This window comes from Eptatretus burgeri, chromosome 1 (genome assembly GCF_056783735.1).
Source record: "Eptatretus burgeri isolate ZD-2024b chromosome 1, Ebu_testis_v1, whole genome shotgun sequence".
NCBI classification, from domain to species: domain Eukaryota; kingdom Metazoa; phylum Chordata; class Myxini; order Myxiniformes; family Myxinidae; genus Eptatretus; species Eptatretus burgeri.
Window position 1 is genome coordinate 55236782 of NC_140961.1, and position 15485 is coordinate 55252266.

Below are 15485 nucleotides of genomic sequence, written 5' to 3' on the forward strand. Positions count from 1 at the left end.
TTAACGATAAAGTTGTTTTTTTCCACTTTTCTCACTTGTATTATCGAATGCCTATTCGTCGTAGCTAGGTGCATTGCAGTGCTTATAAATGCCCAGAGACATGAGTGTTTGTGACTTTATTTCATTTCAGCACATGCAATAACTGTGAGAATATCTTAAACTCAGCATAATTACAAAATTTATCTCCAGAATCTAACTTAGAAGCAGTTCCGACTCCTAAAAAAAGTGTTCATTTGTCCAATTCGGATATACTGTATTTGACATTTTGGGCGTCTCCAGGATGTGCATGCTTAACATGACTGTTCCATGATTTGCTAATCATGTGAAAGCGAGCTGTTTCTCATCAACCATTTTGTTGGAGTGCTTAAGCCACTTGGTGAGCGCTCTACAATATTCGCACTGTCACTGAATACTGTATGGCGATCGACTTGAAAAATGTTCAGGGGACACTTGCATGCGTTGTTAGCCACATGTTGTTCTGCGGTGCAACAGGCGGTGGCTGGCTCGCTGAAAATGTGAAATTTATTTTTTTAACGACGTTTCCCCTTTTTGTTCTTCCATTATATGATCCATCACTTCAGCATAGATAAATAGAAGTTAATATTAAACGTTTCATTTTAAAAAGTTAATTCAACTGTTTCGTGGATTGTTTGGTGAAGTCTCTTGGCGCACGTTCTTCAAGCTTCAGTGGCGATGCCTTGGCTCTATACAGGAGGTAGGAAGGCAAATTCAATTATTTTATTACAATGAGTAAGATATGTTTTCAGTTGCGAAATAATGAATCACCACATCATGGCACGAAAGCCGAGAGGTATGCATGTTCACTCTGGGTAGCTTGGATTCAAATCCCGACCCAGTCGTCCCGGTGTTTTACAGGCAGGGTGATTCATCAATGTGTGTGCCGTCTCTCAGATGGACGATAAACTGGGCATGACATCTGCCAGGATCCTTCATCTCTCTCCCTTCCTCACCCCTCTCCCCGACCCCTCCCCTCTCCCCCCTTTCCTCTTCCCTCATTCTATCTTTCGCACATCCCTCCTCCTGCTCCCCCACAGTTCCGCCTCCATTGAGGGGACTAGCATGTATGAATCAGATTCAGAATGAGCCGACCGGTGGGGTACAAAGATAATTGCATGCACTAGCATGGTATGCATGCATATAGGCATACGTTTGCCAGGAAGATAGCGTGGGTTTTAAATGCTCCCACCCCGTGTGTGTGTGTGTGTGTGTGTGTGTGTGTGTGTGTGTGTGTGTGTGTGTGTGTGTGTGTGTGTGTGTGTGTGTGTGTGTGTGTGTGTGTGTGTGTGTGTGTGTGTGTGTGTGTGTGTGTGGACATGCAAGTTGCTGTTGTTGCCTGCTATCTCTACATGTTTTGGATGGGTTTTTTGAAGTGAAACAGAGACCAGGTCTCAAAAAGTTGTGTATGTGTGTGGGTGTGTGTGTGTGTGTGTCTCTCCCCCCTAACTCCAAAATCATGAAACCTTGCAGCCTGAAACTTTGCATGCACACTACAAGAACTCCAAGGAAGTGCATGAGTGAACATTGGGTGTTTGGGGTAATTAAAACACCCCTTTTGAAAATATTTAACAGCCTTATTTATTATCCTTCATCAAGGCGTCATCCTTGGTCAGCCCTCTGTCTGCTAGCTTTGGTCTTAATTCACCATTTCGTTTGGCCTTCTCAAACATGCCTTGATTTGGAAACTCTGTTTACTCTCATGGACTAATTAAAGTACATATACTGTATGTATGTGTGTGTGTGTGTATATATATATATATATATATATATATATATATATATATATATATATATATATATATATATATATATATATATATATATATATATATATCTAACACATCTGATTTGAGAATCAAATCTCGTGGACTGAATAAGTGTTGAAAACTGGAGCAAAATCTGAAAATTTCAACCAATAAGTGATTTGTTTTTGTTTTTTAATAACCAAGTGTATTTATTTAAGCAAAACATTAAGCTTAATTCTTTCTCCTGTTTGACAATTATATTTAGTGAAGAAACGATGAAGGAATATGCAGAAAGTGTGACTTCATTGAGTGCAACGCCATGCTCTGTAACCTCTTTTTGCAAGCCATTGTGATACAAGCCACGGCTGTCCTTTTTTTGGCAACTATGTATGCAGTTATATTTTTACTGTTTTGTGCGATCTGCTTTCATTGCAAGATATTAATGAAAATATACAAACAGTTGCTGCAATATATTAATCGTCAGTAGTTTCTGGAAGCAAAGAGGTACTTTTTTGATGCTGTAAGTGAAGGTTTTTTTTTTCTTTATACCGTTTTGTGCAATCTGTTTTCATGACAAAATACTTATGTAAATATATTAATAGTTGCTGCAATATATTAATAGTCGTCAGTTGCTGAAAACGAAGAGGTACGTAGCCAGCACACATGAATGTGGTCCAAATGGGTACAAATGATTCTCCATCATAGGGTGTGTGCGTGCCTCCATGCTCGGTTATGTGTGTGCAGTGCACAGGTTTCGCAAGCGCATGGTCCGAACTCAAACTCGCATCCGGGCCCGTGGTGCGTGGTGCTGTGGAAGAGGTTATGTGGCCATCTAACGAACCATGTGTTTCAGCCTTGGGAGTGCTGCAGTGCCGAAGCCACGTGGGGAGCGGACGTGCTGCGGCATCAAACTCATGCAGGATGTACCACCGTGCAGTGTGGGTGTGGGAAAATCCATGCATGTGTGTGAGTGAAAGGATGAGTAACTATATTGCCGGTGCACATGCATAGTTTGCATGGACCATGAGGAGGTTGGAGGAAGGCATACTTGAGAAGGGGGGGGGGTTGCTTGCAGGCACACCTTTGCCAGGTAGATAGCATGGGTTTTAACTTTATATGTGCTCCAACCTGGTTTCTATAGAACATGGCAGTTAAAACGAAACGTTGCTGTTTGGGCACGTTTTATCACCCCAGTAATGCCCTGGTACACTGCCTTCCCTCCCCTTACACTGCATTCCCCTCCCCTCCCCTCATGCTGCCTTCCCTCTCCCACGTCTTGCCATCCCCTCTTCTCATGCTGTTATCCCCTCCCCTCATGCTGCCTTCCCATTCCCTCATGCTGCCTTCCCCTCCCCTCTGGCTGCCTTCCCTTCCCTCCCCTTACACTCAGTGTGACCACTCCTCATTTTCATAAATGGCAAGGTGAGCAAATGAAAAAAGCCAAGCATTTACAAGGTTTCGGAAAAGCGATGATAATAGAAAACCTATAGAAAACCAAGACACCAAGGTGAACAACGAATAGCCAAGATCTTGTGAAAAAAGCCAAGGAGTGGTCACACTGCTTACACTATCCTCCTCCCAAGCCGTCTCCATGATTATACAGCTCTCCAGAGGTCGAGGAGAGGAAGAGGTGTTAAAGAATGTGCGAATTGGACAAATGTAAGGGTTTTTTCTTTGTTGTTTTATTTTATTCTTTTTTAAGCAGTCAGACCTGCTGCTCGATCAATTCCGCAACTAGTCTCAGGTTAAGAGATTATAGAGCTTATCGTATGTGTGGAAATTAAATAAAGGCACAAACACTGGCATGGCATTTCGACGATTGAAGGGAAAATGCCCTTCCTTCCCTTCTTCTTCCCTCATGCTTATGACCTCCCAAAGCCTCTCAACCACCCACAGACCTCTCTGGGAAGTGTGCGGGCGTTGTTTAGTTTGACCCGTTTGACTGTGTAGTTTTAACGTACCAAATTTTGTTCAATCCTGCACTAATGCCAGCAGAAGGGGACCATTCCTTCTCCCTCCCCCACACTTTTCCTCATAACCCCTGTTAGGGATGAACAAATCCTATATATTTATATCCTATATGATCGGATTTTTTAAGTTATGTGTTAAAGACATGATTCTGATAATTCGGACACAAAAGGCAACTTGAGTTTCAGTGAAGTAATTCAATGAGATGTAAAGTGGGACAAAGGATTCGTGCACAGACACCGCATGCGTCATGGGCATCGTGACATCGAGATGGATGGTCAATAGAGCTTTGAAAATGACTGGTGTTGGGGCTGAATGCTTTGGACAACAGGGGCATTACATGCTGTGAACAAATTGGGTGAAAGTTTTGTTGTGGAAACCGATGCTCTCAACCAATGGTTAAGCTGTGGTCAATCTTTGGATTCAGACAGTGTCACCTTGCTTCGATATTGACCTTGCGAATTTGCCATAAAAAGGTGAGGCGAGGAGCGATTGGGAGAAGGAAGGAGGGAAACGAGAAAGAGAGAAGGAAAGATTGAAGGAAGGAGAAGCAGATACGACTCGGTGGTGATCTTGGAGGTGACCTGCAGATCCAGCTCCAGCAGCGTACGGAGCTTTAGAACGGCAAAGTGCTCGGCACAGTGGGTGACGGGCAGCGACGGCTTCATGAGCTTTTGCACTGAGCCCATGGTGACCATTGACCTGGTGTACGGCTTCACTCCTTCTGGCCGATCGGTTGTGCTCATGAGGAGCCAACACAGCATGCCAGTGTGTTTACCTTGGCTGCTGTGTGCCAAGGTCACTCCCTCCCTCCACCTCATGCTTTCTCGCAGTTCAGCTGGAGACGTGGTGAGATCCACACTGCATGATCATTCCCGCAGGACTCTCACTTGCTACACACATAGCTGACCGCTAATCTGCAAGGTTCGTTTCTCCACGACCATTCATTTTCATGCTAGCTTCATCTACACGGCAAAACTACAAGTTTGTTTCATACGGCAAAAGGTTGACTAATCTGCACGCTTGGTTGACATGGTAAGAGGTATAATTGCATGTTTGAACACTGCAAGATCTTAACTTTGGTTCACGGTATTAAGCCTGCTAAAAGGGGGTGTATTAAAACATGAATGTAAAGATGCCTTTGTCAAGAGAGTAATTAATTGCCTTTGTAAAGAGTTGTTGAAGTATTTGAAACTGCATTGGAATTATATATATATATATATATATATATATATATATATATATATATATGTGTGTGTGTGTGTGTGTGTGTGTGTGTGTGTAACTTTGATTTGATTAGGCATTGACCGTGCCTTGTACCTTCCTGTGTGTAAGTTTACAGTTACTGATGAAATTGTGATTTAGTTGTGATTGCATTCTTACTGATTGATATAAGTGCATTTTAACAGTGGGTTTTAAATAAATTGCATTCTAAAGTTCCTTCTGTTGTATGTCGCTCTTTCACCTGGTTGTCAATTGATTGAAAAGTTTAAAGTGATCGTTTTAATTGCCTGCCGTGCTCTCCCTCGGGGTACTCAAGGGACACTCCTCTCGAGATCTGGAGGTAGTACGCAACCCCCCCTATCAAATGCATGTGCAGAAAACCCCTCTTCCCCCCACTCCCCACCATTCCCCTCTCTCCCCCATCCTCGTTTCCTCCCTCTTTGCAGAGTGTATGGTGATGTGTGGTGAGGCCGCGCTCTCCCCCACTCCCCCTGTCCAAGCTCTGCCACCTCTCCTCACTCCCCCTCCCGACCCCCCCCCCCCACCGTCTTAATACTCCTGTCAGCGATGCGATGGGTTGTATTTGCTAGTACTGTATTAAGTCATAATAATTATGTAACCAAAGCCAACTGTACCTCTCTTTTGTGTGTGCCAGTTTGCTAAGTTAGCCTTGATGTGTTTAAGGGGTGAAGATAATTGCAGATCTACGTGTTGTCTCCAAAATGTTAAGTTTGTGTTTTATTAAGCAATGTGTTCTATTAATGGGAAAAATATTCATTATATAAAGACAGAGGTATGAGGGGAGGGAGGTTTAGTGTAATGCTTTAATGGTGCGGAAAAGGAAGGGTTTGGTGGTCATTTGCAAGTCCAAATCACAATTGTGGCCAAGAACTACACTCCCTATTATCTCACTTCACAAGGAATTAAATGGTCTTCAGATACAAGTACCTTTAATTAGAGGGTCAGACAAATGTCATGGAAACAAAAGGAACATACACAAAAGTCACACTTGCAAAATAAAAACAACTTTAATCTACTCGTAAATACTTGTTGAAGAGCAAAAGAAGCATCAAAATCATTTAAATAAGTATATATATATATATATATATATATATATATATATATATATATATATATATATATATATATATATATATATATATATATATATATATATATATATATATATATATATATATGCTTATTTAAATGATTCGCGACAGAGGGATTCTCAATCCACTCTGGCCGTTTCTGGGGTTTATAACACCGGCTGGCTCGGCACAGGCCTCGGGTCACGCGTCTTCAATCGCGATACCAACGTAATCCTGAACCTTACCAGTTGGGGAAATAGACCCCGGTTGCAGACTGGTTTTGTCAGATGCCGAGCGTTTTCTGCCAGTCTGTAACCGTTTTGGTTTTATATGCCAATCAAACGGATCGTTCCTCGATGCGACACAAATTAATCCATAGCGGCAACTTCATACGAACCAACCAGATTTATTGGGGAACATCGGGGAACACAACACAAGAAAAATATTCACAACAATGTTTTCATTAACAATCTTTAACCCATTCTTAACTGGGGAACTACGGATTACAGGTTTCAAGGGGATCCCTACCTATATATGCCTTAAACCACATGCAGACAAGACAGACAGACAGCATGCAGACAGGACAGAGTATTGGAGATGTTTCATGGACGAGAGGAAAGTGTCAAAAGCACGAATGGCGCTCGTAACAAGCCGATGCCCACGGATTCGAGCCCCCAGCTCGAACACGCCGCTTGGCAAGATGGCGGCGCCGTGCTCTTTTTCTCAAGGCACCATGTGCGCACGCCCTCCTCAGCGTGTTCTGGCCCCACGCAATGTCGACGGCACAAAACCGTTGGATCGACGATGGGTTTCAGCTGATTTCTCTCAAGGTCCAGCATTCAAATCCAGGCCTGGCCTGTTCACCAGACAAGGCCAAGTCAAGGTTCCGGGCTTTGCAGGCGGATTGCCAAACGTGTCGAGCCGTGAGGTGAGTAAGGACGGAGGCTCCGCGGCCAGACGCAGGTTGAACCTGTCGATCACCTCCTCATAAGAGTCGATCGCCGACTCGACGTGCAGGCCTCCTCTCCCACTACCAAAAAGGCAACCTCGACGTGCAGGCAGCCTCTCATGCTGCCAAAAATGGCAGAAATCGGCGCGCTCAGGTTCAGCTTCTCTCCCGGTAGATTCAACACTGTCCCTCCTTCGTTCGCTCGCTTGCCTCTCAAAGCTGACTGCCGTTTCCCTCACGGCAGAATCACCTCCGTCCTCTCAGTTTCTTACCACTTTTTCCTTTCCTTCTCACCTCGAAACCCGAGCATGCCTCGAAACCGACTGTTCCCTCAAACTGAACCACTTCACGAGGTCTTCGTTCGCTCCCTTGCGAGTCACTGGCTCCTCCCCCTTTATGAAGCCGACAAACTCCTCCCCCCAGCTCCACCTCCCTCTGCAGGCCACTCCCCATCAGCCGACTGCGCGGGGCCTATCGTCCAGAGAGGGGAGGAAGAAGAAGCCCTCGGCACACCACCACTGTATGAACAATAAACATGCATCTTACACCTCCCGGCACACATGTAACATCCATTTTACTGAACAACCTCGCTAAACATGCATTTAATGGGGGATCTGAGCTAATCCTATCTTTAGTAGCCTACTGAGGGCCTTTTCTGTAACAATATATGTATATATATATATATACATACACACACTGCTTTCAATGTAGGCTGAAATGCAAATATATGATCAACAAATCCCAACTCAAGCAAAGCAGTGTCACAGTACAGGAACAAAGGCAGGCAACTTTAAAGCTGTGACCATTCCACCTCTGTGCTGGTTTCACTGTTAGTTGATGGATAAACAATTATGGTGAAGAATAAACCATGCAATGTCTAATATGTAATTTGTCGAATATTCACGCTACCACATGTAATTTGGAGTCCTTGCATTTGTGCCAAGTGTCAATTCTTTTGTGATGAACCCACGAGGCTTGGATGGTACATTGAAAGAATATTGTTCTTGTGCAGACTCTTTGTTTCCGTTGGCATTCCTCTTTATAATTATATTATCCCAGTCACATCTTAGAGCCACTGATTAGGTGATGAATGCTTGATCGGGTCGTCCCTGACGGACGTGTTCTTTCAGTACAACTAACCCTCTTAAACACCCAACATGCAGGCTTACTGCCAACATCCTCTGTTTACCTCCGTCATGGAAGGTGGATGGAGGTTATGTATTCGACTGTTTTTCTGTTCATTATTTGCAAAATTGAAGATTTTTCAAGTATATTGGTCAGTCGATTTTGTTATTCTGTCTGTTTGTTTGTCTGTCTGTTTGTCGCCTGCAGGTCACAATTCCAAACCGATCTACATGAAACTTCACCACATGGTACAGTTTGTAATAAGGAAGAAGTCTATTGTTTTTGAGGTCAAAATGTCAACATAGGCCAAAGGTCAAACTCTTTCATTCCTCTTTTTTTCCCGCCTTTGGAATAAACTCCCTCACTCCATTCATTCCCATTCTTCCCTCCATGCCTTCAAAACAGCTGTTCACCACCACCTCTTATCATCCTCCATCCAAATCCTCGATCTTTTCTACCCCCGATAATCCACCCAAGCCCACCTCCTTCACATTCCCTGCTTTCCTTCCTGAAAGTCCCTGTAATGTCCATCTTCTTTTCCCCATGTTCCCCGTCCCATCCCTCTCCCTTCCACAGATCTCCTAATGTCTCTGTTCCCCACTGTTTTGTCCTTCCCACTCCTTCCCCTCTTGTCTCATGCCCCCCCCCCCTTGCTGTGCTTTGTGTGTTAGCACTCACACGAGTCTTGACAAGGTATACAAAAAAAAAAAAAAGTCAACAACTTAAGTGAGATTTCTAAAATCCTCAATTTTCATCCGATTGACTTGAAATTTGAAGAGGATTTATATTTCCGATCACTGAATTCAACCACAAATTATTTTGGAGGTTCACAGAGGCCAAAAGGACAACATAAGCCACATTTCTAAAGTTGTCAATTTTAATCTGATTCACTTGAAATTTGAAGAGGAGTTGCATATTTTGTCATTTAATTCAACGACCAATTTTTTTTGAGGTCAAATTTGTTTTATGGATTTTGCAAGTATCTTGCTCTGCACGTTGTCTTCTTGTTATTGTATCAGTTTTTCTGTCTGTTTGTCATTTGCAGGTCACAATTATTCTAAGCTGATCGTCCTGAAACTTTACTAGGTTGTAGAGTTAGTCTCAACTGAGAAGCCGATTGATTTTGAGGTCAAAGGTCATCTTGAGGTCAAATTTCTGAAATCGTCATTTTTCATCTGACTGACTTGACATTTGAACAAGATTTACATATTGCATCACTGAATTGGGAAACAAACTATTTTGAGGTCAAAAGTTCAACTCAAGGTCAAACTTATAAAATCATAAGTTTTCATCTGATTGACTTGAAAATTTAACAGAAATTTCATAGTTCATTACTGAATTGGGAAACCAACTATTCTTCAGATCAAAAGGTGAAAGGTCAAATTCTAAAATCATCAATTTACATCCTATTAACTTGAAAGTTGAACAGGATTTGCATAGTCCATCACTGAATTGGGAAAGCAACTATTTTTGATGTCACAAGGTCAAAGGTCAACTCAACATCAAACTTCTAAAATCATCAATTTCAATCTGAAAAATAATCAGTTTTCATCCGATTGACCTGAACTTTTGATTAAGATTGTGAATTATAATCTTAATGAAATGGACAATTTAATGTATCTATGGCAACCTTTCGAGAAGGGGGTGGATTTTGCAAGTATCGTGCTCTGCCCGACGTCTTTTTCTTGTTTGTCTGTATGTCGATTGCAGGTCACAATTTTAAACCGATCTTCACGAAACTTCACCACATGCTAGAGTTTGTCATAAGGAAGAAGTCCATTGCTTTTGGGGTAAAAAGGTCAAAGGTCAACTCAAGGTCAAACTTCTAATATCAGTCTCAATCTGAAATATAATCTTTTCTCATCCGATTGACATGAGCTTTGATGAAGATTATCAATTTTAATCTTTATGAAATGGTCAATTTGATGTATCCATGGCAATATTTGGAGAGGGGGTGGACTTTGCAAGTATCGTGCTCTGCACAACATCTTTTTCTTGTTTGTTTGTGAAAAGGATATCTCAAAAAGTTATTTACGGATTTGGACAAACCTTGGTGCATAGGTCAGGTGTGTTACAAGGACTAATTGATTCGATTTTGATGAAGAGATGGATTGGGATCATAATAGTAGAATTATTCACCATTGAGACATCGGGCCAAAAATGATATCTCAAAAAGTTGTGGACTGGTTATGACAAAACTTGATGGATGAGTTGGTTTTGTGACGATAACAAGCCGATTCGATTTTGGTTCAGTTCCAGACGCAGATCCGGTCTATCAGTGGGCTACAAAACGTGCCTGATGGAGGTATGTGCTCCACCGAGTGCTGTTCTAGTTACCTCCACCACCGCAGGTGAACGTGAAGGAGGATGAAATTTGATAGGCAGATTGGGTGTGTGACGAGGACGAACTGATTAGATCTTGGTGAAGATCCGGATCCGGATCCGACTCATAGAATTTTTAAGTGATTCTTCAACATTGAGAGATTGGGCCAAAAAATGATATTTCGCACGATATCTCAAAAAGTTGTTGACGGATTCGGACAAAACTTGGTGGACACGTTGAGTGCGTGACATGGAAGAATTTATTCTATTTTGGTTACGATCCAAATCTGGATCCGCATCCGATAATTTTTTAAGTGATTCTTCACCATTGAGAGATAGGGCTAAAAACGATATATAGCATGATATTTCAAAAACGCATTGGGCCCGATATGTTCTCGTGGATCAGGCATTATGTGGCGGAGGTATGCGCTGTACCGAGTGCCCTTTTGTTTGCCTCTGTTTTCTCCTGTGTTTGGAACAGTCTTCTTGTGTGTGCCCAATCATTACACCACAATCTCTATCTTTCTGCAACTCTCCCCATGATCTTTTCTATCCCCTTTAATCACACCCCTTCCAGCCCTCCCCCCTATAACTCAACCCTCTTTTTGTGGGTTACTGTGTTTCCTCCTCTCCTCTCACTCCTCTTTCCACATTTGCTCATTGTTTGCTTGTTTCCTCACTACTCACTGTCAATACATGTACTTTGCCTTTTTATCCCCCGCCGCTTGGCGGAAGGGGGATATTGTTATCCTTTGTCACCCCACTCTTCCATTAGCCTATAATTTGTATACAAAAAAATTATCTGGGGTGTTTGGGGGGATAATATTTGAGAAATCAGTTTGTGATTCTGTTTAAATTGCTTGAACATGAACTGTAGTTTGTTAGTTATATTCCGTGAGAGATTTGCAAATTTGTTTTTGGTTTTACTGTATTTGATTACAAAGAAGGAAATAAGATTTGTTTTTGACCTTGTGTAATTGCTACATTTGAATTGTCCGTTTATAAAATTTGCATTGTTAAAACCCTATGAACATATTATGTTCTTGTAAATCAAATGTAATTAAACATATATCTTTGTAAACAGTACGTTTTAGCTCCTTTTTCACCCTACAACGTATCGTTTATTGTTCATGACCCAGCGGCAAAGCACTGCTTGTTATAATTGCTGTTTGAGTACTCATTTTTTTTGTACCATTGTGTGAATATCATATTTACCATTGTGTGAATATCATAAGAATTGAGTTTGTGAAAAACATTCACATCAATATCCTGAGCTGTTTCACCAACAAGTCTATGTATACATTCTAAATTTGAATCATTGACTCAATCTTGCTTTTGCTGTCAAAGACAGTTATATATCTTTATTTTTTTCGAGCACCAGCTTCAAATGGAAGAAAGAAACATTGAGAGGGTCCGTAGGAGTCAGAATAATGTGAAATGAGTAAAAATAATAGGAAAAGTTAGTAAAGGTGCAAGTATTCAGGTTGAGGAGACAAAAAATGTTTTCCAAAGGTTCATGTGAATTGATCAAGGTAGCATTCGTTTTTATTGGAGCAAACGGAAGATGTAACCTGCCAACCAGATTGTGGAAGTGTTTGTTTAATTTCTGTGGGAAGAAACGTAAATCGATTTTTTTCCTGTCGTAGTTCTTTACCTGCTTTGAGAGATTGGGAATCGGGTTCACGGAAGGGTGTCATTGAGTCCTTTTTGGATTGTGGTGTGATGCGTTTGCTTCATTTCGGTCACATGAATGTCTCAAACTAAAATTCCCACTATGCTTGAGACTTATTAACTTTTATTTTGGCAAATATAGGGTATTCTTCTTAATCTGATTAAAATACTGCATTTATATAAGTTATCAACAGGGCTGTCAGGAAGTCCGAGAGGTATGCACACTCACCTCTAAGCTGTCAGGAAGGCCTCGAGGTATGCACACTCACCTCTAAGCTGTCAGGATGGCCTTGAGGTATGCACACTCACCTCTAAGCTGTCAGGAAGGCCTCAAGGTATGCACACTCACCTCTAAGCTGTCTAGCCTGGGTTTGATTCCTGACCCAGCTATAAACTGTCAGTCTGTTGTTTGACAGCCAGGGTGATTAATCAATGTATGTTCTGCCCTCACATGGATGTTAAACAAGAATCCTGTCTGCCAGCATTCGTTGGTGGATGTTAAAGATCCCATGTTGTCCTTCACAAGGAGAGTGCGAGCTATTGCTGTCACCATGGCCAAATTACAAATCCCTGCCCAAACTCGTTGAACATCAGGCCTGGCCAGCTGGTTTGTAAAGACTCTGGTCAATTTTTCCCTGTTTGTCCCCACAAGAAAGGTGGGATAATTGTGGTCATTAAATAAGAAGACGAAGAAGAACATCAACAATGATAGCTGCATTAAAATAAATGCATGGGTTGTTTTAAAGAGATATTGCAATTTACTGGTGATTTATCATATTATTTGGACATGCTTTGTGCATTTTGCCTCTTATGGAGATCATGGATGAGCTGAACAGCATCCTTATTATAATTCATAGACCGGTGTTTATGTGTTTATTTGTTTGTCATGCGACTACTCCTTCAGTTGTGGGCTGATTACATCCAGACTTTCTACAAAGGATCAGAATGACCACAGTCAGTGGATGGGCATGTTTTATTTTTGCCAGTGGTCTTGAGGGAGGAGGGGCAGGGAGGGGGAGGATGCAAATTCTCCATGTAAATGTGTATCACATGGCGCTACTTCCAGGTGGGGGAGGGTATTTCAAGTCTCCACCATTTACACTGCAGTATTCCTGTCCACATGTTTTTCAGTGTAGTGAGGTGTTTGGAATTATAAGCAGTAGGTATGTATTGCTTCACACATGTAACCGAGGTTTTTTTTTAGCTCACCTGTTCGAAGAACAGAGAGCTGTAGACGATACCCCAGGCGTGAGCGTCAGCGTGAACGCGAGCGTGAAAATGTTAAATTTTTTGTATTACAGAAAAACTCCGCGACGGATTTCGACGAAACTTGGTGCGGGGGGGGGGGTTAGGTCTGGTCCAAGGACCATGCCATGAGATTTTGGACTTGGTCCACCCCCCCCCCACCCCCGAAAAAAATTGTTCGAGAATTTTTTTTTTTTGCATTTCTACATGTTATAAGTGATTTCCAACCCCCCCCTCCCCCAAAAAAATAATTAGAGAAAAATCTTTTTTTTTGCATTTCTATATGTTTTAAGTGATTTCCAACCCCCCCAAAAAGGTTTGAGAATTTTTTTTTGCATTTCTACATGTTTTAAGTGATTTCCAACCCCCCCCCAAAAAAAAATTAGAGAAAAAAATTATTTTTTTTGCATTTCTACTTGTTTTTAATGATTTCCAACCCCCACCCCCAAAATAAAATTTAGAGAAGATTTTTTTATTTTTTTGCATTTCTACATGTTTTAAATGATTTCCAACCTCCACCCCCAAAAAAAAATTTAGAGAAATTTTTTTTTTGCATTTCTACATGTTTTAAGTGATTTCCAACCCCCCCCCCAAAAAAATTATCAGAGAAAAATTTTTTTTTTTTGCATTTCTACGTTTTAAGTGATTTCCAACCCCCCAAAAAGGTTTGAGAATTTTTTTTTTCTGCATTTCGACATGTTTTAAGTTATTTCCAACCCCCCCCAAAAAAGTTAGAGGAAAAAAATTTTTTTTTGCATTTCTACATGTTTTAAGTGGTTTCCAACCCCCCCCCAAAAAGTTAGAGGAAAAAAATTTTTTTTTGCATTTCTACATGTTTTAAGTGGTTTCCAACCCCCACCCCCTAAAAAAATTGTTGGAGAAAAATTTTTTTTTTTTTGCATTTCTACATGTTTTGTGATTTCCAACCCCCCCAAAAGTTTAGAGAAAAAATTTTTTTTTTTGCATTTCTTCATGATTTAAATGATTTCCAACCCCCACCCCCCAAAAAAAAAATTTAGAGAAATTTTTTTCTGCATTTCTACATGTTTTAAGTGATTTCCAACCCCCACCCCCCAAAAAAAAATTTAGAGAAAAAAAATTACTTTTTTTGCATTTCTACATGTTTTAAGTGATTTCCAACCTCCCACCCTCCCCAAAAAATGGTAAAGAAAAAAAAATATTGCAACTTTTTTTTCAACAAAATTTCGATTTTTTTTTTTTTTTTTTTTTGCATTTTTATATGCTTTAAGTGATTTCCAACCCCCCCCCCCCCCCCCAAAAAAAAAATGTTGGAGAAAAGAACTATAACTGTCAGCACTGTTGACATCATATTTAATGAATAAGATATAAGGTTCACTTGAGTGACCCAGCAGTATTGGCGGCGGAGGTTTTGCACTCTCCCGAGTGCTCCCCCTCGAGTTTCCTTTCTAATGTTTTTATCTTCCACACTATTTTTTATACGCCCGATATATATATATATATATATATATATATATATATATATATATATAAATATATATATATATATATATATATATATATATATATATATATATATATATATATATATATATATATATATCGGGGCGTATTATGTGATACCGGTCGTCCATCCGTCTGTCTGTCCGTCCGTTCCTGTCCGCACTCAAACTCCCAAAGTTTTCAACTTTCACGTTTCATATTTGGTATATAGGTACAGACTGTGGAGCCGTTGTGTCACGACATACCTTCATCATCTAAAGTGGTTGCCATGGCAACCGGGATGCTGTTTTCCATCCGTTCCTGTCCCCACTCTAACTCCCAAAGTTTTCAACTTTCACGTTTCATATTTGGTACATAGGTGCAGACTGTGGAGCTGTTCTGTCGCGACATACGTTTGTCATCTAAAGTGGTTGTCATTGCAACCAGGATGCTGTTTTCCATCCGTTCCTGTCCGCACTCTAACTCCCAAGGTTTGAACTTTCACGTTTCATATTTGGTACATAGGTACAGACTGTTGAGACGGTGTGTCGTGACATAGGTTCTTCATCTAAAGTGGTTGCCGTGGCAACCAGGATGCTGTTTTCCATCCGTTCCTGTCCGCACTCTAACTCTCAACACTACATATTACTTTTTCTTTTAGATGCA

At 41.1% G+C, this 15485-nt stretch overlaps 1 long non-coding RNA gene across 1 annotated transcript in view; it reads left to right on the forward strand.

The window, feature by feature from the left end:
* The window catches only part of LOC147034523 (uncharacterized), a 68566-nt gene extending 63412 nt beyond the window's left edge, over positions 1-5154 (forward strand). The window contains exon 4 of the long non-coding RNA XR_015059171.1: positions 2508-5154. This is a non-coding gene — a long non-coding RNA (uncharacterized LOC147034523). The remainder of the gene's footprint in view (positions 1-2507) is intronic.
* The last annotated feature ends 10331 nt before the right edge of the window (positions 5155-15485 follow it).